Raw genomic sequence first — 26,490 nt, forward strand, 5'->3', positions numbered from 1 at the left:
AAACGCGAACAAAGTATGGACTATTATATATTGATGGAAAGCCCTGGATGTCTACTTTCCAACGCAATTGGAAGCGCGCCATTTTGAGTTCTGTAGCTCCAGAAAATCCACTTTGAGTGCAGGGAGGTCAGAATCCAACAGCATCAGCAGTCCTTCTTCAACCTCTGAATCTAATTTTTGCTCAAGTCCCTCAATTTCAGCCAAAAAATACCTGAAATCACAGAAAAACACACAAACTCATAGTAAAGTCCAGAAATGTGAATTTAACATCAAAACTAATGAAAACATCCCTAAAAGTAACTAGATTCTACTAAAAACATACTAAAAATAATGCCAAAAAGCGTATAAATTATCCGCTCATCAATTACCAATGTTTGATTGAATCAAGACAAGCATGAAATTATCACTCAAACACTTATTTGTTGCCTAAAAATGCATAAAAACCAAATAAAAACTAATGAAATAGGCTTATGAAACTAGCCTAAGATGACTTGTCATCCCAGGGTACAATCAAATAGTGGTGGATCCCAAGGATCAAGAGAAGACCTCCTTCACATGTCCATTCGGAGTCTTTGCCTACAGAAGGATGCCCTTTGGGCTATGCACTGCACCTGCTACCTTTCAATGGTGTATGCTTTCTATATTTTCTGACATGGCAGAAAAATTTTTAGAAGTGTTCATGGATGATTTTTCTATCTGTGGTAATTAAATTGATACCTACTTGCATCATTTAACTCTTGTCTTGAAAGGATGCCAAGAAACTAATCTGGTCTTGAATTGGGAGAAATGCCATTTCATGGTTCCTGAAGGAATAGTTCTTGGGCATAAGGTTTTAAGCAAAGGTATAGAAGTTGATAAAGCTAAAATAGAGATCATAGAAAAGCTTCCAATACCAGTTAATGTGAAAGCAGTAAGAAGTTTTCTTGAACATGCTGAATTTTACAGGAGATTCATCAAAGACTTTTCAAAAATAGCTAAACCATTAAGTAACTTGTTAGTGGTTGACAATCCCTTTGTCTTTGATGATAGTTGTAAACATGCCTTCGAAACTTTAAAAAATAAACTCACTACAGCACCAATCATCACACCCCCAGATTGGGAATTGCCTTTTGAACTCATGTGTGATGCAAGTAACTTTACAATTGGTGCTGTATTGGGGCAAAAGAAAGACAAGCTGCATCATGTTATATACTATGCAAGTAAGGTATTGAATGAGGCACAGAAAAATTATACCACCACCGAGAAAGAGCTCTTGGCAATTGTATATGCATTTGATAAATTTAGACAATACTTGATTGGTTCAAAGGTTGTAGTATATACTGATCATGATGATCTCAAGTATCTCATGTCTAAACAGGATTCAAAGCCAAGGCTTATTAGGTGGGTGCTATTGCTACAAGAATTTGACATTGAAGTGAGAGACAGAAAGGGAAGTGAGAACCAAGTTGTAGACCATCTGTCAAGACTTCCACAAGAGACCAACCAAGATGAACATCAACTAGTGAATGAGAAGTTCCAAGATGAATATCTTCTCCAAGTCCAACAAGCACCTTGGTTTGCTGAAATTGCAAACTACAAGGTTGGAAGGAAGATTCTCCAAGAGTTCACCAGACAACAAGTGAAGAAGCTGCTTAATGAAGCCAATAAATTCTTGTGGGACGAGCCCTTGTTGTTCAAGAGGTGTTCAGATGGGATGATTATAAGGTGTATCCCTGAAAGTGAGATGAGAGACATACTGTGGCACTGTCATGGTTCAGCTGATGGTGGACACTTTGGACTAGAAGAACAGCGGCCAAAGTGCTTCAAAGTGGTTTTTATTGGCCAACCATATTCAAAGATGCCAGAGAATTTCTGAATCAATGCAATGAATGTCAAAGAGCTGGAGGACTAACAAGGAGAAATGAAATGCCCCAAGACTACATTCTGGAAGTAGAGTTGTTTGATCTTTGGGGCATAGATTTCATGGGACCGTTTCCCCCATCATATTCTTTTAAATACATATTGGTAGCAGTGGAATATGTCTCCAAGTGGGCAGAGGCCATAGCAACAACTGCAGGTGATGCACCAATTGTTCTTCAATTTCTTAAGAGACACATCTTCACTAGATATGGGGTGCCTAAAGGCCTTATTAGTGATGGTGGCAGCCACTTTTGCAACAGACAGATGAAAAAGCTGTTCCATAAATACGGAGTAATTCACAAAGTGGCCACACCATATCATCCTCAGACTAATGGCCAGGCTGAATTGGCAAACAGGGAGCTGAAGAGAATTCTAGAAAAGACAGTGGGGATTACAAGGAAAGACTGGGCAAGAAAATTGGATGATGCTCTATGGGCATATAGAACAACATTCAAAACTCCAATTAGAAAGTCACCCTTTCAACTAATCTATGGCAAATCCTATCACTTTCCTGTGGAGCTTGAACACAAAGCTTTCTGGGCCACTAAGCTCCTCAATCTTGACTCTCAAGTAACAGGAGAGAGAAGGCTGTTGCAACTCAATGAACTGGATGAATTCATATTGGAAGCTTATGAGAATGCTAAGATATACAACGAAAGAGCTAAAAGGTGGCATGACAAGAAAATTTCAAAAAGGAAATTTGAACTAGGACAACAAGTGCTCTTGTATAATTCCAGGCTCAAGATTTTTCCCGGCAAAGTACTCCCATATGGCACAGATGACACTTTCATAGAAAATGGTCACAGAGCTAAGCATTATCTGGGAGGATCTTGGAACAAAGAAGAGAGAATTCATGAGCTGGCATGAACAAGAATGGAGGATGTCAAACTAGTGACAATAAAAGAGCGCTTGTTGGGAGGCAACACAACCAGAGGTAGTTTCTTTTCCTAGCTATTTTAATAAAAGGGTTAAGTAAGTTTATCTATATTGCAAGGAGCTAAGTTTGGTGTTACACACCAAAACAATTTAAGGGTGAATATAGGATGCTAAGTTTGGTGTTCCACTAAAAAGTTCATTAAAAACACATTTCAACCTTCTGCATAAATGGTCACTGGCTCCAAACAATTAGGGAAACTACCTAACAATTGTTTGCTTTTTAGTTTATAGTTTGTTCTATTTAAAAAAAGCACAAGGCTTCATGTATGAGATCAATCTGATGCATAGCAGACAGTGGCAAGGAACTAAGTTTGGTGTTCACACACCAAAGTAAGTTCAGAAGCCTACAACCATTCATGCATGCTAACCATCTTTCAAGTGCTTGGGGAACAAGCAACTTCCAATAACTTTGCAGGAATTCAATCAATCTCTTGGAAGAATTATACACCCTCATCCAAGGACACAAAGAAGGATACAAAAGCTATGGATGATGAGGACAAAGGAAAAACTAGAAGACATCACCAAGAGGTTGTATTGTTACTTAATTCCCTCTAATTTGAAGTGCTTTAAAATTGGAAGTATAATTGTGTCCCTACTGAATGGTACTAGTTTAGTTAGAATTCAATTACATTCTGTTATCTGTCTTTGAATTATCATTTTTATCTATTTTCATTGGGTTTCATGCATTTTCTTGCACAATAAGTAAGTGATTAGAGTGGAATTTCATGTTTATCTTAATTCAATCAAACATTAGTAATTTTGTATAAAATCATGAGATTTATGCAAGAATTAGGTGATTATTATAAATGATGCAAAACCTTATGATTTTGGTGAGACTTTGATTGCATGTTTGATTAATGGCAGGTAAAAAGATGAATAGAAAAAGCAGAAAAGTAAGCATTACAGAAGAACGCTGCGCTCAATTGAAGAACGCTACGCTCTCTAGCGACGCGCACGCGTACAGGACGCTTACGCATCGGGGAAGAATTTTGGAAGGCCCACGTGTATGCATGCATGATGCGTTGATAAACCACTATTTTATAGTTTATCTTGTGCTCAATTGAGTGGTTTTTATCAACTCTTTACCCACTTATTCATACTATTTGCATGGTTTTACGTTTTCCTTCCTAATTTGGTGCTATGATTGAAAATATGCTTCTTTGGCCTTATATTTGCAAATATTAATCCTCTCTTATTACCATTCAATGCCTTGATATATGTGTTAAGTGGTTTCAGAGATTACAGGGCAGAAATGGCTTAGAGGATGGAAAGGAAGCATGCAAAAGTGGAAGGAATACAAAAAAACGAAGGAACTACAAAGCTGTCAGCCTGACCCTCTCGCACTAAATCGATCATAACTTGAGCTACAGAGGTCTAAATGATGAGGTTTTAGTTGCGTTGGAAAGCTAACGTCAAGGGCTTCGAAATGATATATAATTTGCCATAGTTTCTCTGAGGATAAGTGACGCGAACGCGTACATCACGCGGACACGTCGCATCTGCGAAAATCAGCGTGTTCGAATTCGCAACCAGCGAATTTTGGGCTGTTTCTGGCCCAGTTCTCGGCCCAGAAAATACAGATTAGAGGCTATAAAGTGGGAGAATGCATCCATTCATGAGGGGACAATTCATACAACATTCATAATTCATAATTTTAGGATTTGATGTAGTTTTTAGAGAGAGAGGATCTCTCCTCTCTCTTAGGTTTTATGATTTAGGATTTCTCTTAGGATTAGGATTTCTTCTTCTCAATTACAAGTTCAATGTTCCTTTTATTTATTTTCCCAATTTAATTTATGAATTTCCATGTTATATTTGATTTCTTTTATTAATGCAATTTGAGGTATTTCAGATTTATGATTTTTATTTAGCTTTTTACATTCTTAGCTTGAACTGATTAATTGGCGACACTTGAGTTATCAAACTCCTTGTGATTGATGATTGTTATCTTTGCTAGTTGATTTGTATTCCAATAACTCTAGTCTTTTCTTAGGAATTGATTGGGACCTGAGGGATCAAATTGATTTATCCACTTAACTTACCTTCATAGTTATAGGTTAACAAAGTGGGAGCAAAATCCAATTCTCATCACAATTGATAATGATAACTAGGATAGGACGTCCAGTTTTCATACCTTGCTAAGAGTTTTATTAGTTATTATTTTAATTCTTGCAATCTACTTTTCCTGTTCATTATTCAAAAACCCAAAAAAAATATTATTTTACATAACCAATAATAAATCATACCTCCCTGCAATTCCTTGAGAAGACGACCCGAGGTTTAAATACTTCGGTTATAAATTTTATTGGATTTTGTTACTTGTGACAACCAAACTTTTGTACAAAAGGATTCTCTGTTTGTTTAGAAACTATACTTACAACGCGATTATATTCATAAAATTTCTTTACCGATACAAATCCGATCGTCAAAATGGCGCCGTTGCCGGGATCCCGAATCCTGTTTCTGCACCCGTCTTCAAGGGGAACATGATGATTCCATCCGGATGGTAAGAAATCTAAATTCTCTACAGAGTACCAAACTCTTCTTTTAGATTTAACCAAATTATCACCAGTTGAGCCCTTACATCTAACTCTTGAAATATCAACTTTGATGAGCCTTGATTTGCAACTCCAACCACTAAACAGTCTCTTCTTACGCTTTATGACACAAAGCTTCCTGAGTTGGCCATCCGTTTTAAAACACCGTACTCACACTACAAGAAAAACACCCATTCAAGTACACTTGAAAAGTGTAGCCAAAACCAAAAAAAAATGATGCCTTAGGAAAAGGCTACGCTTTTTAGGCTTCGGAGACACTTTTGTAGGCGATGCCTATACTAGTGTTGCCTATTCTCAAAGGCTACGCTTTTCTGTAGCAAAGGCTACGCTTCTCGCCTTTGAGAATAGGGTACGCTTTTTAAGTGATGCTGTTCAGGACCTAAGGCTACGCTTTTCAGCACTAATGGTTACCATAATTCTAAAGAATAGGCTACACTTTTCAGAGCTACTGCATCACTTTATAAAAGTAGCAAATAGTATACCTTTGTAAATACAGAAATTCAGAAGTTCAGAATGGAACTGACAGCAATATATCCTAAAAAAATTCAATTCAGTTCAAGAACCTACATCAGAATGGATATGTGTTTGTACAACATGAGAGAGGACAGATTCCAACATTATCAATTGAAATTTCATTATTTTTGCTTATGTCTTAACAAACAATAATATATTTGTAATTAAAGTACCAACTATTAACACATTATTACCATTACCTTAATAAATGCTACCAAAATTTTGCCTCCATGTGTTGCTCTGCTCTGTTACTACTTACTACTATTATGTTTTCTAATCAAAGTTATTCTCAAAAGTAATAAACAAACAAAACTACCACTTAAAAGGGACCAAAATTCATGAGATTTCTCTGAGGCGGCTTTTTCTAGCTATAAGGATCGCGAGTTCAGTGATGGCCATGTTATTTTGTTTTTATTTGCCTAAGTGTCTATGGCCATGTTATTTTTGTTTTTATTTGCCTAAGTGTGTTATTTTGTTTATATTTGCCTAAGTGTCTACTACTGTATGCGTGCTTGTATATTTGGTGAAATATTGTGAAAAAAATTTACTAAGTGTTGATATATTTGACTTGAAATACATTAGGCAACACTTTTAAAATGCACTTGAAATATGATAAATAGGCTACACTTTAAAAGTGTTTTCTTTGGTGTAAAAAGTGAACCCATAACTCTTAAGTTAAGGCTACGCTTTATAAGTGATCTTTATAATATCTAAGGCATCGCTTTTCAAGTGATGCCACAAATGTGATTCCTATTCTCCCGCAAAAAGGAAACATGGAGAAAAGCGTAGCCTATTACACTTTTCAAATGTAGCTTAAAAAAAGTGTGGCTGAATGGGTATTTTTCTTGTAGTGTCAAGTGGGATAGAAAGATGAACAGAGATAAGTTTTACCCACTCAAGTGAAGGAGTAGATGACAACCTAGGTGGAAAGTCTCCAATGTTCTTGACAAAGCGTACTCAACTCCCGTCCGCCCTTTTCTAAGGATTTCCGCTTCCACATTATTCTCAGACTCAATCAGAGAAGAGTCTTCATATTCAAGGAGTTCAATTGCGGATGTAGATTTATTACTAGGAGGACTTGATGCATGATCTTTATCACCAAGGGAACTTACTTCTTTATCTATCCCATCCAAGTCTTTATAAGGAATATGCCTTGGAGGTTGTGCACTGGCCTTCTTGACATCAATTTCAATCTTATTGGAGGGGTACTCTACATTTCTTGATTCCCATGGAGGTTCAGCATCTCCTAAATCTTCAACCACTTCTTCCTCTGCAACTATTATGGCTTCCTCCACTTGTTCCAATACAAAGCCATGTTCATCATTGTCCACCGGAGTTTCTAGTGTCTCCTTCATGCTACGCTCTTCTTTTGATTCTCCACATGTAGCCATGGGAGTACTTTGAGTGCTCAGATATTGGAAAGCTAATTTATTTACTACCTCGGTGAAGGAAGTTGCGAATTCTAGTACTCCCCGTTTCATTTCTCTTTGCCCTTGAAGAAGAACACCAATAGTGTCATTCATTGAAGGTTGAGGTGGATATGAGGGCTCATTACTTGGGAGGAAAGGTTCATGATAAGAGGGTGGTTCATCACTCTCCATCTTTTCCACTTGTTGCACAGCACACTTCAATTCTTTGTTCTCAAGTTGAGATTCTTTAGCCATGAAAGCTTCGAGTGCTATTCGGTTTACCGCTTGGTCCAATTGACGCAGGGTTGCTTGAAATTGATCCATTGTTTCCTTGAGACGATCTCTTGACTCTTGTTCTGCTCGGATATCATAAGTAGGATCATAAGGCTCTTGGATTGATGGATATGGATGTGGTGTATATGGAGGTGGTGGTCCTCGGGAGTAATTGGGTTGGAATTGGGGTGGATCTATATATGGCTCATATGGTAGTTGATATGATGGATAAGGGTTAGAATCATGTGATGGTGTTTGGTAGTAGGAGGCTTGTGAGTATGGTGGTCCAGAGTTGTGTTGAGGAGGTGGTTCATAAGCATATGGTGGGACTTGTTGGTAAGGGGATCTACCATATCTATCATCTTGGTATGTACCTCGGAATGGCTCTTGACTGTAGTTATGTGGTGGGTGTTGGTTGTCACGAAAGGGTCCACCATAACTATTGTTTCGGCATGCATTGTTGAATGGTCGTCGTCCATGGTAGTTTGGAAGGTGTTGTTGCCTAAAGGGTTGATCAGATCCTCGTGGCTCCGTCCATCCCTGATTGTTTTGACCTTGATGCATGTTCCTGTTATAGCTTCCATTCCTTTCAACATTATTAGAACCAAACTCAAAGCAATGGCGATGAGAACTCATAGTAACTAATAAAAATTAAAAACAAAAATAAAAATGAATAAACAAGCAAAATAAAATATTTACAATAACCAATAATAAGGCACACGTTTGCAATTCTCCGGAAAAACGGTGCCATTTTGACGAACTGGTTTTAATGTCGGTAAAGAAATTTTATGAAAAATATTATCGCGTTGTAAGTATAGTTTCTAAACCAACAGAGAATCCTTTCGTACAAAAGTTTGGTTGTCACAAGTAACAAAACCCAATAACATTTATAACCGAAGTATTTAAACCTCGGGTCGTCTTCTCAAGGAATTGCAGGGAAGTATGATTTATTATTGGTTATATAAAAAGATATGTATTTGGGTTTTTTTAAAATAAGGAACAAGTAATTTAAATGACAAGAAAAATAAATTAATAATAATAAAATCTCTTGGCAAGGTATAAGAACTGGACGTCCTATCCTAGTTATCCTTATCAATTGTGATGAGAATTGGATTTTGCTCCCACCTTGTTAACCTCTAACTATGAAGGTAAGTCAAGTGGATGAATCAATTTGATTCCTTTGGTCCTAGTCAATTCCTATGGAAAGACTAGAGTTATTGGAATAAAAATCAACTAGCAAAGATAACTATCATCAATCACAAGGAGATTGATAACTCAAGTATCTCAAATTACTTAACCAAAGCAAAAAGGGAGAAAATCTACTTGAATAAAAATGCCTTCAGATGGGAAGCAATAGTAACATAAATAAAAGAAAGAAATCATAAATCTGAAATACCTCAGATTATATTAAATAAAGAAATCAACTCTAACATGAAGTTCATAAGCCAAATTGAAAAGATAAATAACAATTAAAGTAATAGAATAAATAAACATAGAAAATAAATTAAAGGAACATTGAACCTGTGATTGAAGAGAAGTAGCCTAAAACTAAGAGAAATCCTAATCCTAAATCCTAAGAGAGAGGAGAGAACCTCTCTCTCTCTAAAACTACATCTAAAAACTAAAATTATGAATTATGAATGTTTTATTGATGAATGAATGGATTCTCCCACTTTGTAGCATCTAATCTGTATTTTCTGGGCCGAAAACTGGGCTAGAAACAGCCCAGAATTCGCTGGTTGCGAATTCAAACACGCTGATTTTCGTCACTGCGATGCGTCCGCGTGGAGCACGCATTCGCATTGCTTATCTGTACGGCCACTATAGCAAATTATATATCATTTCGAATCCCCAGACATTAGCTTTCCAACGCAACTGGAACCGCGTCATTTGGACCTTTGTAGCTCAAGTTATGATCGATTTAGTTCGAGAGGGTTAGGCTGGACAGCTTAGCAATTTCTTCAACTTCTTGTATTCCTTCCATTTTTGCATGCTTCCTTTCCATCCTCTAAGCCATTCCTGCCCTATAATCCCTGAAATCACTTAACACACATATCAAGGCATCGAATGGTAATAAAAGAGGATTATACATAGAAAAATTAAGGCCAAAGAAGCATGTTTTCAATAATAGCACAAAATCAGGAAGGAAAAAGTAAAACCATGCAAATAGTATAAATAAGTGGGTAAAGAGTTGATAAAAATCACTCAATTGAGTACAAGATAAACCATGAAATAGTGGTTTATCAACCTCCCCACACTTAAATATTAGCATGTCCTCATGCTAAGCTCAAGAGAAGCTATAAAGTAGAATGTATGAAATGCAACCTATCTATGTGAATGCAACTACATGCAAAATGTTTTTTTTACTTGGTTAAAAGTAAACAAATCTTTCAAGAACAAATATGAACTGGATTTCACTAATTCAAATCACAAAATAAAGTACAAGTGAACTTGTAGAAGAAAATAGCTCATGAAAGCCGGGAACAAAGAATCGAGCGTCGAACCCTCACCGGTAGTGTATATCACTCTAATCACTCAAGTGTTTAAGGTTTGATCTCCCAATTCTCTACTAATCTTTCTTTCTAAGGCTTAATTTTTATCTAACAATCAAAAAAATTTAATGCACAGATACACATATCAAGAGGTCTTTTAAGGGTTGTAATCGGGTTAGGGTCAAGGTAGGATTGTATTTGGCCAAGTGGACTAAAGTCTGAATCTTTAATTAACTTAAACTTTCCACCTAACTTTAGACAATCCATGTAATCATAATACCACATCTAACTATCCATTAACCATGTTTTCCACATATTCATGCATTTTAATTTCAAGTACAGTACATATGCATTACTTTCACCACTTACTTTGGGGCATTTTTGTCCCCTTTTATTTATTTGCTCTTTTTCTCTTTCTTTTTTTTCTATTTTTCTTTTCTTAATATATATATATATTTTCAATGCATATGATTAAGATATTGAATGCATGAACCTGTTCTCAACATTCTTTCATATTTTCAAAAAATTCTAACATACTCAATTCTCAAACGAAATGTTTCCAAATCCAATTTTTCCACACTTAATTCATGAGCACTTTCACTAGTCTAAGCTAACCAAGGATTCAAATTAAGGACATTATTGTTTTCCACTTAGAGTTAGGGATGAGTTAAAGTAAAGAACAAAGGGGTAAAATAGGCTCAACATTGGTTTGTAAAAGATAATGAAAGGGTAAGGCCATATGGGTATGTAAGCTTAATGAAACAAAGGCCTCAATCATATAAGTGCATGCATACATCAAACCATGGAAATATAGAATTAAGCAAGACAGAGATCACAATTTTAGAGAGAAAAACACACACCAAAAATAAAGTATTGGTTGATAAAATGCAACCAATTCAAATAGGCTCAAAATCTCACAGGTTTTGTGTGTTCGAGCTCTAAACCATGTTCTAAAATAATATTTCTTCAAACAAGTTTAAAAAAAGTTTTAGTTTAAATTAGTGAAATACTCTAAATAATTTATTGAAAAAGAAAATATTACTTCAACCAAGTGGTGGTAAAATATGCACAAAATCAAACATGCAAATGCAATAATGAACAAACAAAGAAAATAAAATATTGGTGTTGAGACAGGAAGGTACTAACCCACGGAGATCGGTATTGACCTCCCCACACTTAAAGATTGCACCGTCCTCGGTGCATGCTGAGATGTACAAGTGGACAGGTTGCTACAACTGATGCTTGTAGATAGAGGCGCCTTAGTTGGAGGACTCTTGGTTTCTCTCCGTGCTGGTGTCTTGTCAGTGGCCTTCTCTTTTCCTTTCTTGGTACCCATGCCTAAGGAAGAAGAAAAAGGAAGAGTGTGAAATATAGAAAACTAAGACCGAAAGGGAGGAAATTCCAAGTGATAAGGAATGCCAAAGGAAAGATGATAGCCCAACTACATGGTAGCTACAACATGTAGGGAGGACAACAATAAAGATCAAAAAGGGCAATTCAAAATAATTAGATACAAGAGGGTAAAAATATGCAAATAATAGGCATGAGAAGCATAGCTCAAGCATCAAGTAATAAATGTGCCAAATTAAAGAGCACGTGTAATGATGATAATTGTGAATGATAATCCCAAATACATGTGGAGCACAGGTGTTGTAAAAAAGAGGTATGCAAGTGAAAGAGTAAAAATAAAATAAGATTCAAAATTCTATAAAAGCTTTTATTAATTCATGGCGTCTGCGTCACTTGAAAATATCGCAACTCACGCGATCGCGTGACCCACGCGTCGCGTCGCATGCGACGCACAGTTTTACTAGATCAGTGCCAACTATCTTATCTTTTCTTCCCCAATCCTAATTCTTTCTTCTCCCTTTCTTCCTCCTTTCTTACTTTCTTTTTCTTTGTTTATTTAACTTTTCATCCTTCTTCACTTTCATTCTATTTTACTTAATTTATTTGCATACTTTCATTCATTGCATTTTAATTTTGTGCATATTTTTATTTTCTTTTCTAAATTTATTATTTTTCCATTGGTGTTAAATTTTCCTATTCAACTGTTGCATCTTTTCTTGCATTACTCTGGTGCTTCATGACTTGTTTTATTCTGATTGGATATTATTAATTATAAGTCAATGCTAATTTTTATAATACTGGTATTCCTTTTGCATTGACATGAATTTATATTATCTTTCATTATCCCACACTTCTCACTTGCATGTTGTAGCTACCATGTAATTGAGACCCTCATTATTTGGTATTAACCCACCCAGACTTTATTTATTTTATTATCTTTATTTCTGGGTTACTTTTTCTTCTTTTTCCTTTTCTTTCAGGATGGCCACTGAGAAAGGAAAAGAAATTTCTATATGGGGCAACAGACAAGTCCATTTGCACAATCCTTGGAGAAAAGCATCAGTTGTAGCAACTCGTCCACTTGTACATTTCCTTTTCCTTTCTTGTACATTATTATTTTTCCTTTCTTGGTACCTTGTGCACCGCCTATTTGAGCACCTGGATCAAATGGAGTGCCACAACCAGCGGCAATATGAGCGGTCTGAGCGTCGCAGCAAGCGACGCTATGAGCATTTAAAGCTAATGATCAGGTCGGGACACACTAACATCCCCTCCGAGCCTGACACACCATCAGAGCCATCTACGGAGGAGGCGGATGAGCAGGAGGACGATGCATGGGCAGAGGATGAGCAGGCAGGATCCCAACAGGCAGAGCACCAGCAGGCAGCGCCCCAGCATGAAGAGCCTCAGCAGACACAGCCAGCAGATCCACAGGCACCTATACAGGCAGAGCCACAGGCTCCTACACTGCCAGACCCCACAGAGCCTCAGCTTGAGCAGCCTGCAGCACCACCGACCAGCATAGCGACAGCACCAGCACACCCTTTCGGAGGTGACGACACTTCCTACCCAACCTGTTTGAGCATCGAGGACGCTGCTATTATATAAGTGTGGGAGGTCACCATCTCTGGTGAATCTTATTTCGGTGAACTACTTTCAGATTCTTTTTATCCTATTTTGTTTCATATTCTGTATTTTTATTTTAATTTATTTTATTTTATCTTATTTTCTTTCCAGTACTTGCACATTTTCTTTTACTGTATTTTTGTCTATTTTTACTTTATTACATTATGCACTTTGGGCTGTATATATCTTAGATATTTAGCTTGATTTGCACTCTTAGCTTATTAGTTGTGATATAGAAAAATTGATATTATTAAGCTTAGTCTACTCTTTTTAACATATTAGAATTTGGTTTAATTGAAAATAAAAAGTAAACTAGATATTTTTAGATTTTCATAATCACAACAATCCACCTAGCATATATATATATATAGTAATAAGTGTTGGTAAATTGATGACAATTTTTTTTCAAAGAATGTATTTATTTCTTTACAAAAGCCATTCAAGGATTCACATTGATTGAGTTGGAACCCTTCATTCTTACTTGCATGATATACATAAATGATATATGATTTTTGAGCCAAAGAACACACAACCTGTGAGATTTGAGCTTAATTGCATGGTTACATTATTTAACCATAGTTTTCATTCCTGTGTATTTCTCCACTATGATTGCAATCCTTTGCTTTATTCCATTCTATATGTCCAATATAGAATGTATTTACATGCTTGCATATGATTGAGGCCATTACTTATTTTTGCTCACTTATCCCAAATAAGCCTACCCTTTTATGTCACCCTTATTAGCCACCTTGAGCCTTTTAATCCCCATTTATTCTATATTTTATCACATCACTAGCCTTAAGCAGAAAAACAAATTAAATACCGCAATTTGAATCTTTGGTTAGCTTAAGATAGAGATTGTGTACTAACTAAGTGTGGGGAACCATGAGAACTTGGGTTGATAGGGAATGTATTATGATAAATAGGAATTTGGATACCTACTCATGTGAAACCAAAAAATTTGGAAATCCATATGCATTGATAAGTTATATTTACTTTTTCAAAAAAAAAATCCCTATAATTAAATAAATAAATAAGGGGATAAAATTACATATTAAGCTTAGTAAAGGATCAATGTATATGTAATAAAATTAAAATGAGTTGGTACATGAGTATGTGATACAAAAGTGGGAATTTGGGAAGCTAGACATAATGTTAGAATTGTATAAGAGTACGTATATGTTAGGTGAGATCTTAGACTAATCAAGGATTCAATTTTTAGCTCACTTAGCCATATATATATACCCTCACCTTTGCCTTAACCCCATTACAACCTTGAAAAGACCTCATGATGTTTGCATGTATACATTAAATATTTGTTGATTGGTTAGATGAAGAACAAAGTTTTAGAAAGCATCACTAGAGAGGAGTGGAGTGATTAACCCCAAACACTGAGTGATTAGAGTGCATATACAAACCCAATGAGGGTTCAATAGCTCATTTCCATATATCCATGTTTAATCATTACTTGTCTTGCAAGTTTGTGAATTCTTTTGATTAACTCAACTCAATTGTGAATGTGTTTTAATATGATTTAGCCCTTGGCTGTACATATGTGATTCTTTGAAAAATTTGACTCAATTTAACCACATGTAAGCTTTATATATCTAGGTGGGTAGTAATTAGCATTGCATGATTCATTTAGGTAGCTTGCATTTAGATAGATTGCATTGCATAGATTCCACCATTCTACCTTCACTCTTTTTTAGTTTCTCTTGAATTTAGCATGAGGACATGCTAATGTTTAAGTGTGGGGAGGTTGATAAACCACTATTTTATGATTTATCTTGTGCTCAATTGAGTGGTTTTTATCAATTCTTCACCTACTTATTCATATAATTTGCATGATTTTACAATTCCTTCCTTATTCTGTGATATATGTGAAAACATGTTTCCTAGACCTTAAAACTGTTAATTTTAATTATCCTTTATTACCATTCGATGCCGTGATCTGTGTGTTGAGTATTTTCAGGCTTTAAAGGGCAGGAATGGCTTAGAGGACAGAAAGGAAACATACAAAAGTGGAAGGAATGCGCGAAAATAAAGTTTTGAAGGAAATGGTAGCAACACGAGCGCATGGATGACGCGGACGCGTGCCTAGCGCAGAGCACGAGCGACGCGTACGCGTGACTGACACGTACACATGATAAGAAAAACTTCCAAATGACGCGCACGCGTCACCTATGCGTACGCATGACAAAGCCACGTGTAGAAAGTTGCAGAATTCGCCCCCAGCAATTTTTGGGCTCTTTTTCGGCCCAAATCCAAGCCCAGAAACACAGAATAGAGGCTGGAGAATGAGGGAATCAAATCATTCATAAAATCATTCAATTCAGAATTGGAGGTTTTAGATGTAGTTTTGTAGAGAGAGAGGCTTTCTCCTCTCTTTTAGGTTTTAGGATTTAGGATTTCTCTTAGTTTTAGGATTGTTCCTTCTCAATTCCAGGTTTAATGTTCCTTTAATTTATGTTTTCTTCTACATTTATTTATTCTAGTTTATCTGTTTCTCCTATTGATCACTTTATGCTGATATTGGATTTAGGAATTCTTATGTTTAATTTGATTCTCTATTTAATACAATTTGAGGTATTTCAGATTTAAGATTGCTTTCTTCAAATTCATGTTATTGGTGCTTTTAATTTAATTTAGATTTTTCCCCCTTTGCTTTGGTTGAGTAATTGGTGACACTTGAGTTATCAAACTCAGCTGTTGATTGAAAATTGGAATTTGCTTATTGATTTGGATCCCTCTAAAGCTAGTCTTTCCCTGGGAGTTGACTAGGACTTGAGGAATCAAATTGATTAGTCCACTTGACTTTCCTTTACTTAGTAAGGGTTAACTAAGTAGGAGCAATAAACAATTCTCATCACACCTGATAAGGATAACTAGGATAGGATTTCCAGTTCTTATACCTTGCAATGGTTTTCATGATAATTAATTTAATTTCCTGCCAATTTATTTTCTTGTTCCTTATTTCAAAAACAAAAAAAATATACCTTTTTCCATAACCAATAATAAATCATACTACCCTGGAATTCCTTGAGAGATGACCTGAGGTTTAAATGCTTCGGTTATAAATTTTATTGGGTTTGCTTAAGTGACAACCAAAACTTTTGTACGAAAGGATTCTTGTCAGTTTAGAAACTATACTTACAATGATCTTTTAATTGCGAATTTCTAGACCACACAAAAGTTTTCTCGTCAAGGATCCTAATGAGCATCTCACTAAATTCCAAAGGATATGTGACACAGTTAAATCTAATGGTGTTCATCCTGAAACCTATAGATTGCTACAGTTTCTATTTTTCTTGAGAGACAAAGCATCAAAATAGTTAGAATCATTTCCCAAAGAAAGCTTGACAACCTGGGAGGATGTAGTGAATAGATTCTTAACAAGGTTCTACTCTCCACAAAAAGTAAACAGGCTGAGAACTGAAGTGCAGACATTCAGACAGTAGGATGGTGAGACTATTTATAAAGCTTGAGAGAGGTTCAAGGATTTGACAAGGAAGTGCCCCCTGATATGTTTAATGAGTGGGTGCAACTTCACATATTTTATGAAGGGCTGAATTGTGAGTCAAAGAAAGCTGTAGACTACTCATCTGGAGATTCTCTTAACAAGAAGAAGACCTTGAAGAAGCCATTGATGTTATAGAGACAGTGGGTGACAATGAGTATTTTTATGCATCTGACAGAAGCAACAACAGGGGAGTCTTGGAATTAAACCATATGGATGCAATCCTGGCCCAGAATAAGATGATCACCAAAAAATTTCCTGAATTGACCAAGCAAATAGAGAAGAATTAGGCTGCATCTATCCACACTCAATCATCACCTCAAGGAGATTTGGACACAGAAGATAGAGTTAACTGGGAGGAAGCTAATTACCTTGGAAATTCACCTAGGCAAGCTCAAGATCCATATTCTAATACTTATAACTCTGGTTAGAGGAACCACCCAAACTTTGGGTGGGAAAACCAACAAAACCAAGGCCAAGACCACAGACCCCATAATCCAAACCAGTATAACAACTTCACTCACCAAAACTCCAACCAAAAACCATACCAGACCATACAAAGTACTTATTCACAGCCACCATACCAAAACCACCATAACCATTCTCAACACCCCAATTTCAACCAATCATTACCACATGATGATGACAGAATGGCAAAAATGGAAGCTATGCTTGCAAACCTTTGCAAGGAGTCTGATGACATGAAAAAATTCAGGGAAGAAGTGAGAGGTAATATAAAAATCCGAGGGGAGGTTCTTAAGAATCTCGAATCTAAGGTAGACATATTTCACAGTAAACTCTGAAATCCACTGATAGTTTCCCAAGTGACACTGAGAAAAATCCAAGAGAGGAAATGAAGAAGGTGAGATGAGAAGAGTGTAAGGCAATTACTCTTGCAAATGAAGAAATCCTAGAAGAAGATACCAGTAAGCCAACAGAGCACAGCCAAGGAAGTTCCCAGAGCAAATTGGAGAAAAAGGAACAAGGAACCAGATCTGTACAAAGGAAATAATTAACAAGGGAGGAAATTCCGAAACCTTATGTGCCAAAAGCACCATTTCCTCAGAGACTAAGGGGAAGTGAGGAGAAAGGTCATATTTAAGATTCCTAGATATGTTTGCGTCTCTCAGTGTCAATATTCCCTTTATCAAAACTCTCCAACAGATGCCTACATACATCAAATGCATGAAAGAGCTACTAACCAAGAAAGGAACCTTAAAAGGGGGACAAACAGTGACAATGAACAAGGAATGTAGTGCCCTCATCCAGAAGGATGTACCCCTGAAGAAAAAAGATCCAGGGAGCTTTCATATTCCTTGTGCCATAGGAGAGACAAAAATTGACAGGGGATTTTGTGATCTAGGAGCTAGCATAAATGTGATGCCTCTATCTCTTATTAAGAAGTTGCAAATCAATGAGCTGAGATCCACGGATGTAATCATCCAATTGGTGGATAAAACTCAGAAGCAGGGTGAAGGAGTAGTCGAAAATGTATCGGTGAAAGTAGGAAACTACTTCATCCCCACTGACTTTGTTGTTCTGGACATGGAGGAAAGTTACCTCCATCCCATTATTCTGGGGAGACCATTTCTAGCCACTGCTAGAGCGCTGATAGATGTGGAACAAGGAGAGTTAATCCTGAGAATACATGATGAACATCTCACCTTCCATATTTTCAAACCTACATTTGAGTCTGAACCAAAATGTAAAGAGCCGAAGGATGATCATAGTAACATGTGCACAAAGGAAAGCAACAGTGAATCAGTAGTTGAACCCCTGAAATAGTCCTTGGTGAACAAGCAAGAATTTCAAGAGATACAGCAACTGAGGGAACTCAAGAAAGAACTGAAGCCACAAGAGTTGGGAAGAGCAGCTAATGAGGAACCCCCAGACACAATAATCACTGGAGCACCATTGGAAGAGGAAAAAAGAGTTGTGAAGAAATTGCCAAGGGGATGGAGAAATCAGAAGATTCCTACAGAGGGTTTTTCCCCTGGAGACAAGGTGATATCAGCTCACCATCTACCAACCCCACCCCATATGCCAACCATTCCATCTCAGTTACCTCAAGTGTTCACCATCAGAAAGATCCATTCCTTAGAGCATGTAGAGATCATCAAGGAATTAAGTGGAGACCGCTTCACTGTAAGGGGAGAAGACCTAAGGCACCACAATCTACCCTGACAAAGACCAACCGTCAAGCTAATGATGCTAAAGAAGTGCTCCATGGGAGGCAGCCCATGATTTAGTTTCCTTGTTTTTAATTCTTCAGTATGAATAATAATTACTACTCTAACATGAATTCAGGCTCTCATAGACAATTTTGACAACTATCCATGACATTGTGAAGTATATGATCTAATTCTAAGTTTGATGTGCCTACAGGCACACTAAGATACCTTTCAAAAATAATGATCATATTGCCATTTTGACATGTGTTTCCTGGAATATATAGCCAAACATTAAGTTTGGTGTTCTATATATTGCAAGAACAAGTTATGAGAGTCAAAGTTCTTTTGAGTCTTGAAAGTCATGAAAGTGCAACCATGTTTATAATTTTTAGTTCATGTTTAGAAATAGAAAAATAAAGTACTTCTCATGATGGTTTAACCAAAAATGACAATAATCCCGTTGAGATCTCAATGATAATACTTGGAAGAAGTAACACTTTAAACCATATAGCCAAACACTAAGTTTGGTCTCCTCTAAGACTATATAAAGCACAAAAGGAGTCACAGATGGATGAACAATCATGAAGAATACTAGTCAAAAATTTAGTTTAAATTTAAGCATTGCTTGCCATGTATTCACCGCCACCTATTTTAATTCTTTTCTTTGTTTTAACATGATGGATAGATATGCAGAAGAATAGCTTGATGAAAGGGATAAGGTAATAGGATGAGGACAAAAAGTAAGCCACATGGTTTGGAAGGATTCTTCTTGGGAATAAAAATCTGCACATCTTGAGAAGAGAGACCTAGAAGACCGAAAAGATATGCTTATTGAAAAGGCAACTTTTGTCTTCATTCTACCTTGCATGCACACCCTTCATTCATTACTTGTCCCAAAGAATCCTAACCATCCATTCTTCATTAAATCTTACTGTAAATGGCCTCATTTGGACCGTGCATATGAGCCAAAATATTCATACTTCTTGTACTCTAAACAAGTTCGGCTTTTATGTTCTCTAAAGCCAAAGCCCAACAGCCGTGTTTACGTGCAATAAATCATTCTTGTTCACTTGTTTCCACAATATTACCAAGCCTTCAAACCACCTCCTCATCAAGAGTGCATCACATTAGTCACTTCTCTTCATAAACCTTCAACCTCTATTTGGGTAATCATCAAGGAAAATATGGCATCTTTTTCAAGTTTCAAAAGAAGGAGAGGAAAGGAACCTATTAATGAGGAAGGTGAAAAGGACTATGATCAATGGAAGTTCAGATCATGGTTTCATCAAATGCAACTTGGGTGGATGAATGACAAAAAGATATATCCAGAAATCCCTTTTTATCTACCTGAGGATGGATGCCTAGAAATGAGAGCCAAGAGCAGAAAGAGGAAATGGGAAGAGCTGACCTCACCAATCACCAGGATTAATGCCAATATCATAAGGGAGTTTTATGCTAACACTACAAGGATAAATATGACCGAAGCCCCAATATACAAGAGTTATGTACGGGGTGTGGAAGTAGACTTTAGTCCGAAGACCATTATGAAGGTCTTAGGACTACAGGAAACACATTTTGATGAGCCAGGGTACCAAGAAAGAGTGAATGAGAACCCAGAATATGATGAAATCTCTAGTGATATCTGTGTGGTGAACACTGACTGGGAGAAGGACAATCAAGGAGCGCACAAGTACTTGAAAAGGGGAGATCTCATCCCTAAAGTAAAAGGTTGGTATGAGCTTATAAAAAGATCAATTCTGGGAACAGTGAACACTTTGGAAGTTAACAAGAAAATGGCTGTCATGCTACACTGTATAATGGTAGGAGGAGAGATAAAAGTTCACGAGATTATTGCAAATGATATTCAAAAGGTTGCAGAGAAAAATTCTGCTGAAGCCTGGCTCTATTACCCAAGCACCATTATGAGATTATGCAGGAAGGCTAGAGTGCCACTGGAGGATGCAAACCCAACATGGCTGCATCCAGGCTTGCCTATGACTATCGAAAGGATGATGAATGTCACAGAGGCACAACAAAGTCAAAGACCACAAATGAGGTGAAGGAGAGAAGAACCACGGAAGGAAGAAGAACAAGAAGGAGAACAAGAAGAAGAGCAACAATTCCAACCACAAACCAACATGGACATGGGCCGAATACAAGAACCAATTGAAAGGCTATTCGAACAGAACATGAGAGTTCAAGAGAAATAAAAAGAATTCCATTCACAATACATGAGAGCTCAAGAGAGACAAGAGGAGCTTCAGTTGAGAATGATGAGCCAGCAGAGAGATTTTGAGTCAAGATTTCTAGTTATGCAAAGAGAACAAGCTTCAAAATTTTAAGGATCTCTCAACCAGCTAGCCCAACTTCAAGTTGATAATATGAGAGCTTTCAAGGAGTTAACAACTCTTCAGGATGCAAGATATGGAGTTCAATTTGATTATAACATAAATGGTCAAATCAAGCTCAACTAAATTGCGGAACATCTACATAGTATGGACCCAGCATTTGCAATTTATGATCAATACTTCAAGGAAAGGAGTGACATAGAAGTAGACAACGCAATACGCCTTGAAAATAGAGTGGAAGAGACAATGAAGAAAGCTGGATTCTGGACAAAGCTAAAAGGAAAAGGCAAGGGAGAAACTAGTAAGCAAGCAAGCGAGAAGAAGAAGAAAGACAAACAGGATAAAAAATGAAAGGTGGACTTGCTCCTTGGCTATGCCATTCAATATAGAAAGAACATGTCTGTTTTATTTTATAGTTACTTCTAGTTTGAGTCAATTTGCATTCTGTTGTGTTTAATTTTGCAATAAGTATGCTAGCCTAGGTGTGTGTTTCCACTTTCACTTGTTTAAATGCTTGTTGTGTCCCCTGAGTCTTTTCAATTTAAATAAAAGAAATGTTTGAACAAAAAGTGGAAGAGTTCCTTTTTAGCAAGAAGTGAAATAACAGTAAGTGGTGGTATATATGCCTGATTGTGTAGTAGCTCACTTATAATGAATAAAAGGATAGACTATCTCCCTTTTTAGTATAAACTAGCATGCTGTCTATGAATCTTAGCAAATAAAAGTCCTTGGAAGAAAGAAAAAAAATAGAAAGAAAGAAAAAGAAAAGCCAAAAATGGCAACAAAAATAGAAGAAAGCAAAAGAATAAGGCTAGACACCAATAGCTTGGACCTTAGGACATATGCCTGTGGTGTCTTTGTACTAGGATCTGCTTAGATGATTAAGTTCTATGGAGTGCTTTAACACTTGGTAACATGCGTTGACTAACTCGGGATTATCAACCAAAAGTCCATTATCAAGAGCAAACTAGTTACAAGGCATTTATCCTTTTTCTTTGTTTCTAATAGATTTTATGTACTTTCTTGAGTTATAAGTAAGCAATTTGGGTAGACATTTATGCATACCTAGATTCATCCAACTATGGTTAATTTGATGCAATTTCATGAGAATTATACTATAATTACATGTATGCTAAGAATGGTGAGAATTCTCATGACTTTAGCAAGGCTTTGATGCATGTATTGGTTGATGACAGGTGAAGGAAGAAGCAACGTTGGTGGCCAAGTTGGACCACCAACTTTGCCTCAAACGTTGGAAAGGAGCAGAACAATTCTCTGCATAATGTGCTGGTGCTCACGTTTGAGGTAACATTGGCAAGCCAACGTTACCCCCAACGTTGTGATAAAATGTTCAATTCTGGAGCTAAAGAATTTTTGAGCGACGTGTACGCGTCATAGACCATCCACGTGCAAGCGTGAGTCACGCGCATGCGTGGAATGGCAAAATTGACCATCCATGCGTATGCGCGGGTCACGTGTACGCGTTACCTAATGAACGTTGGAGGTCCAATGTTACCTTAAACGCTGCCTCCAACGTCCGTGAAGCCAAACCTAGAATTTGGAATTGGAAAACTTGAATCCACGCATACACGTCAGTGATGCATACGCGTCGATAGGAAAAAGGGCAATTCATGCGTAAGCGTGAAGCACGCGCACGCGTGGATTGGCCAACGTTGGAGGGAACATTGCCAGTCCAACACTGAGGCTAACGTTCTTCTACATGTTTTTAAAACTGGAAAATGGAATTTTTGCATCCACACAAACGCATACAGCACGCGCACGTGTGGATGGGAAAAATGGCAATGCACGCGTAAGCATGGTGAACACGCACGCGTGAAGAAGGAAAATCATAGACTTCACGCGCACGTGTGGTGCATGCGTATGCGTGGATAGCAGCACGTTGGCCCTCCAACGTTGAGTCAAACGCCAATGACAGCAGATTTACCTGTTTTTTTTCGGAAGGCGTTTGAGTCAACGTTAGCCCTCAAACGTTGACTCCAACTTGAAGTAGCAGAACTTTTAATTCTAACAGATCTCTTCTCAACAGCAAAGGAAACCAATTGGAAGCCATTTCAACCCAATTCCATCAAGGCCAAAAGCCCAATTCAGAGATTGAAGATCAATGGAAGAAAGTGTATAAATAGCTTAGAATTTAAGTTAGAAAGGACTTTTACTTCATTATTTTTTACTGCACTTTTACTTTTCGGTACATTAGACTTTTCTACAATTCTTTGAATTCTGCAATGTATCTTTCAATTTCATTTTCTATTTTTAGAGCTATGAACAACTAAACCCTTTTCATTGGGTTAGGGAGCTCTATGTAATTCAATAGATCAATATTAGTTTTCATTCTTCCTTTTCTTTCTTTTCTCTTGATTTTACTAGAAAGCATTCGTTCCTCCTTCAATTGGATAGTTGTCTTGGGAAAGAAGCTATTCATAATTGGATCTCCTCGGAACCTTGGAAAAAGAATGAGGAGATCATGCTAGAATTGCTTTCTCACATTGGATTAGATTGGGGTTTGGATGGATATAGTGACATATAATCCTACCAATACTTTGATCTATGAATTTGTGTAGTATAATCAGTGACCAAACTTTATTTCTTCCCATGAGTACTTAAATCAAGGAATTGGGCAATTCTTCATGCTTAGAGAGATTAGATTGCCAAGAAATTGGGATCTAATCACCTAAGATTGCCAAGGAGATCAATGAATGCATTGATTGAGGAAGAGATGAAAATGAACTTGATTTGGAGAATTATCACATCTCATGACCCCAATGAGCTTCCCCATCTATGATCTACCTTTTCTTTTACATTCTGATTCTTTAATTTCATGCTTCATCCCCATTCCCATTTAATTTCTTGCAATTTAAGCTTCTATCATTTAATTTCCAGCAATTTAATTTCTGTTATCTTGTAATTTAAGTTTCCCGCCAAATTTACTTTTTGCAATCCCAATTCAATTCCGATTTCGCTCAACTAGAATAATTCTCCAATTAACATTGATCAATCTACCAATCCCTGTGGGATTCGACCTCACTCTACAGTGAGTTTTTACTTGATGACAATCCGGTGCACTTGCCGGTAGAAAATTGTTGAGAGATAGTTTTCGGGTGAATCACAAGCTCAACTATCTGACTGCTAGTATGCCTGTACTGAATCGGGAGATCACACCATATCATCAAGTCACTCAACTAGGAGAAGCACAAAGGTTGATAGATGCAGGACTTTGGGAAGAGAAATATGAGCCTGGAAAACAAGAGGAGACAAGAAGGAAAAAGAAACAAGAACTAAAGAGGAGAGGGGAGTCAAGTAAAGGAAAACAGCCCAAGGAATGAAAGGTGGTGCTGCTCCTTGATCATCAATTTAATAAGGAAGAACTTGCTTCCAATTTTTTCTGTTTTATGAGTTTGCTTTAAGTTTAAGTCATTTTGAATTCTGTTTGGTTGTTTTCTTTACTTATCATTGAAGCATGCTAGTTTAAGTGCTTGTCTCACTTTTATCTTGCTTAAATGTATGTCTTGTCCCCTTTTGATTGAATAAAAGAAAATATTTTGAAACAGAAAGAGTAATAGTCCAAATTGGTAGGAAGCATAATAAGGTTAAGTGGTGGTAAATAAAGATGAAGGGTAGAATGTCCCTTTTAAGCATGAACTTAGTTGCTGTGTATGAAACCTTAGTGAATAAATATCTATGGAAGAAAGAAAGAACCAGAAAGAAGGAAGAAAAGCCAGTGTTGGTGGCAAAGTTAGGCCACCAACGGCCAGCACCAACGTTGGCAACAAAAAGGAAAGAAACAAAGAATAAGCTAGGCACCAATAGCTTGAACCTTAAGACACATGTAACAACCCTAGTTTTTGAAAATCAAATAATTAGTTATTTGTGATTTATTCTATTTGTTGTTAATTTTATTTTAAGAAAATTATTTTACTAAAGGTAATTAAATAGTTTCATGATAATTGGATTTTAAATTAATTAGAATTTTTATATCATCTTTATTGCATATTTGGTATAACTGAAATTATAATTTTGGTAATTGAAAAATAAGAAGAATTGTATAATTTAATTTAAATAAATTCTATTTTGAATGAATTATGTTATTAATTCCTTGGTAATGGCGCCAAAAACTTAATACGCACGTTCATAATCTTAGTTCTTTTTCACAACTTCGCACAACTAACCAGCAAGTGCACTGGGTCGTCCAAGTAATAAACCTTACGTGAGTAAGGGTCGATCCCACGGAGATTGTCGGCTTGAAGCAAGCTATGGTCACCTTGTAAATCTCAGTCAAGCGGATTCAAATGGTTATAGAGTCTTAATAATTAAAATATAATTAAAATATAAAATAGGATAGAAATACTTATGTCATTCATTGGTGACAATTTCAGATAAGCATATGGAGATGCTTTTGTTCCTTCTGAACCTCTGCTTTCCTACTGTCTTTATCCAATCCTTCATACTTCTTTCCATGGCAAGATGTTTGTTGGGCATCACCGTTGTCAATGGCTACTTCCCGTCTTCTCAGTGAAAATGGTCCAAAATGCGCTGTCACCCCACGGCTAATCATCTGTCGGTTCTCGATCATACTGGAATAGGATTCAGTAATCCTTTTGTGTCTGTCACTACGCCCAGCACTCGCGAGTTTGAAGCTCGTCATAGCCATCCCTTCCCAGATCCTACTCGGAATACCACAGACAAGGTTTAGACTTTCTGGATCTCAAGAATGGCCGCCAATAATTCTAGCCTATACCACGAAGACTCTGATCGTAGATCAGGAGGCTAAGAGATATGCATTCAAGCTTGCTTTCATGTAGAACGGAAGTGTTTGTTAGGCACGCGTTCATAAGTGAGAATGGTGATGAGCGTCACATAATCATCACATTCATCATTTTCTTGTGTGGGAATGAATATCTTAGAGAAGAAATAGGCTTGAATTGAATAGAAAAATAATAGTACTTTGCATTAATTCATGAGGAACAGCAGAGCTCCTCACCTTAATCTGTGGTGTATAGAAACTCTACCGTTGAAAATACATAAGTGAAAATAGGGTACACATGGCCGAGTGGCCAGCCTCCCATGGAGGTTTCAGAACGTAAAAGTTACATAATGTGTTCCAGAGATGATTCGAAGATGTAGATACAATAGTAAAAACTCCTATTTATACTAAACTAGTTACTAGGGTTTACAGAAATGAGTAAATGATGCAGAAATCCACTTTCGGGCCCACTTAGTGTGCGCTTAGGCTGAGCATTGAAGCTTCCACGTGTAGAGGTCTTCCTTGGAGTTGAACGCCAGTTTGTAACTTGTTTCTAGCGTTTAACTCTGCTTTGCAACTTGTTTCTGGCGTTTAACGCCAGAATAGGGCAGAAAGCTGGCGTTGAACACCAGTTTGCGT

The sequence above is a fragment of the Arachis ipaensis genome, chromosome B08, assembly GCF_000816755.2.
Source record: "Arachis ipaensis cultivar K30076 chromosome B08, Araip1.1, whole genome shotgun sequence".
Taxonomy (NCBI): domain Eukaryota; kingdom Viridiplantae; phylum Streptophyta; class Magnoliopsida; order Fabales; family Fabaceae; genus Arachis; species Arachis ipaensis.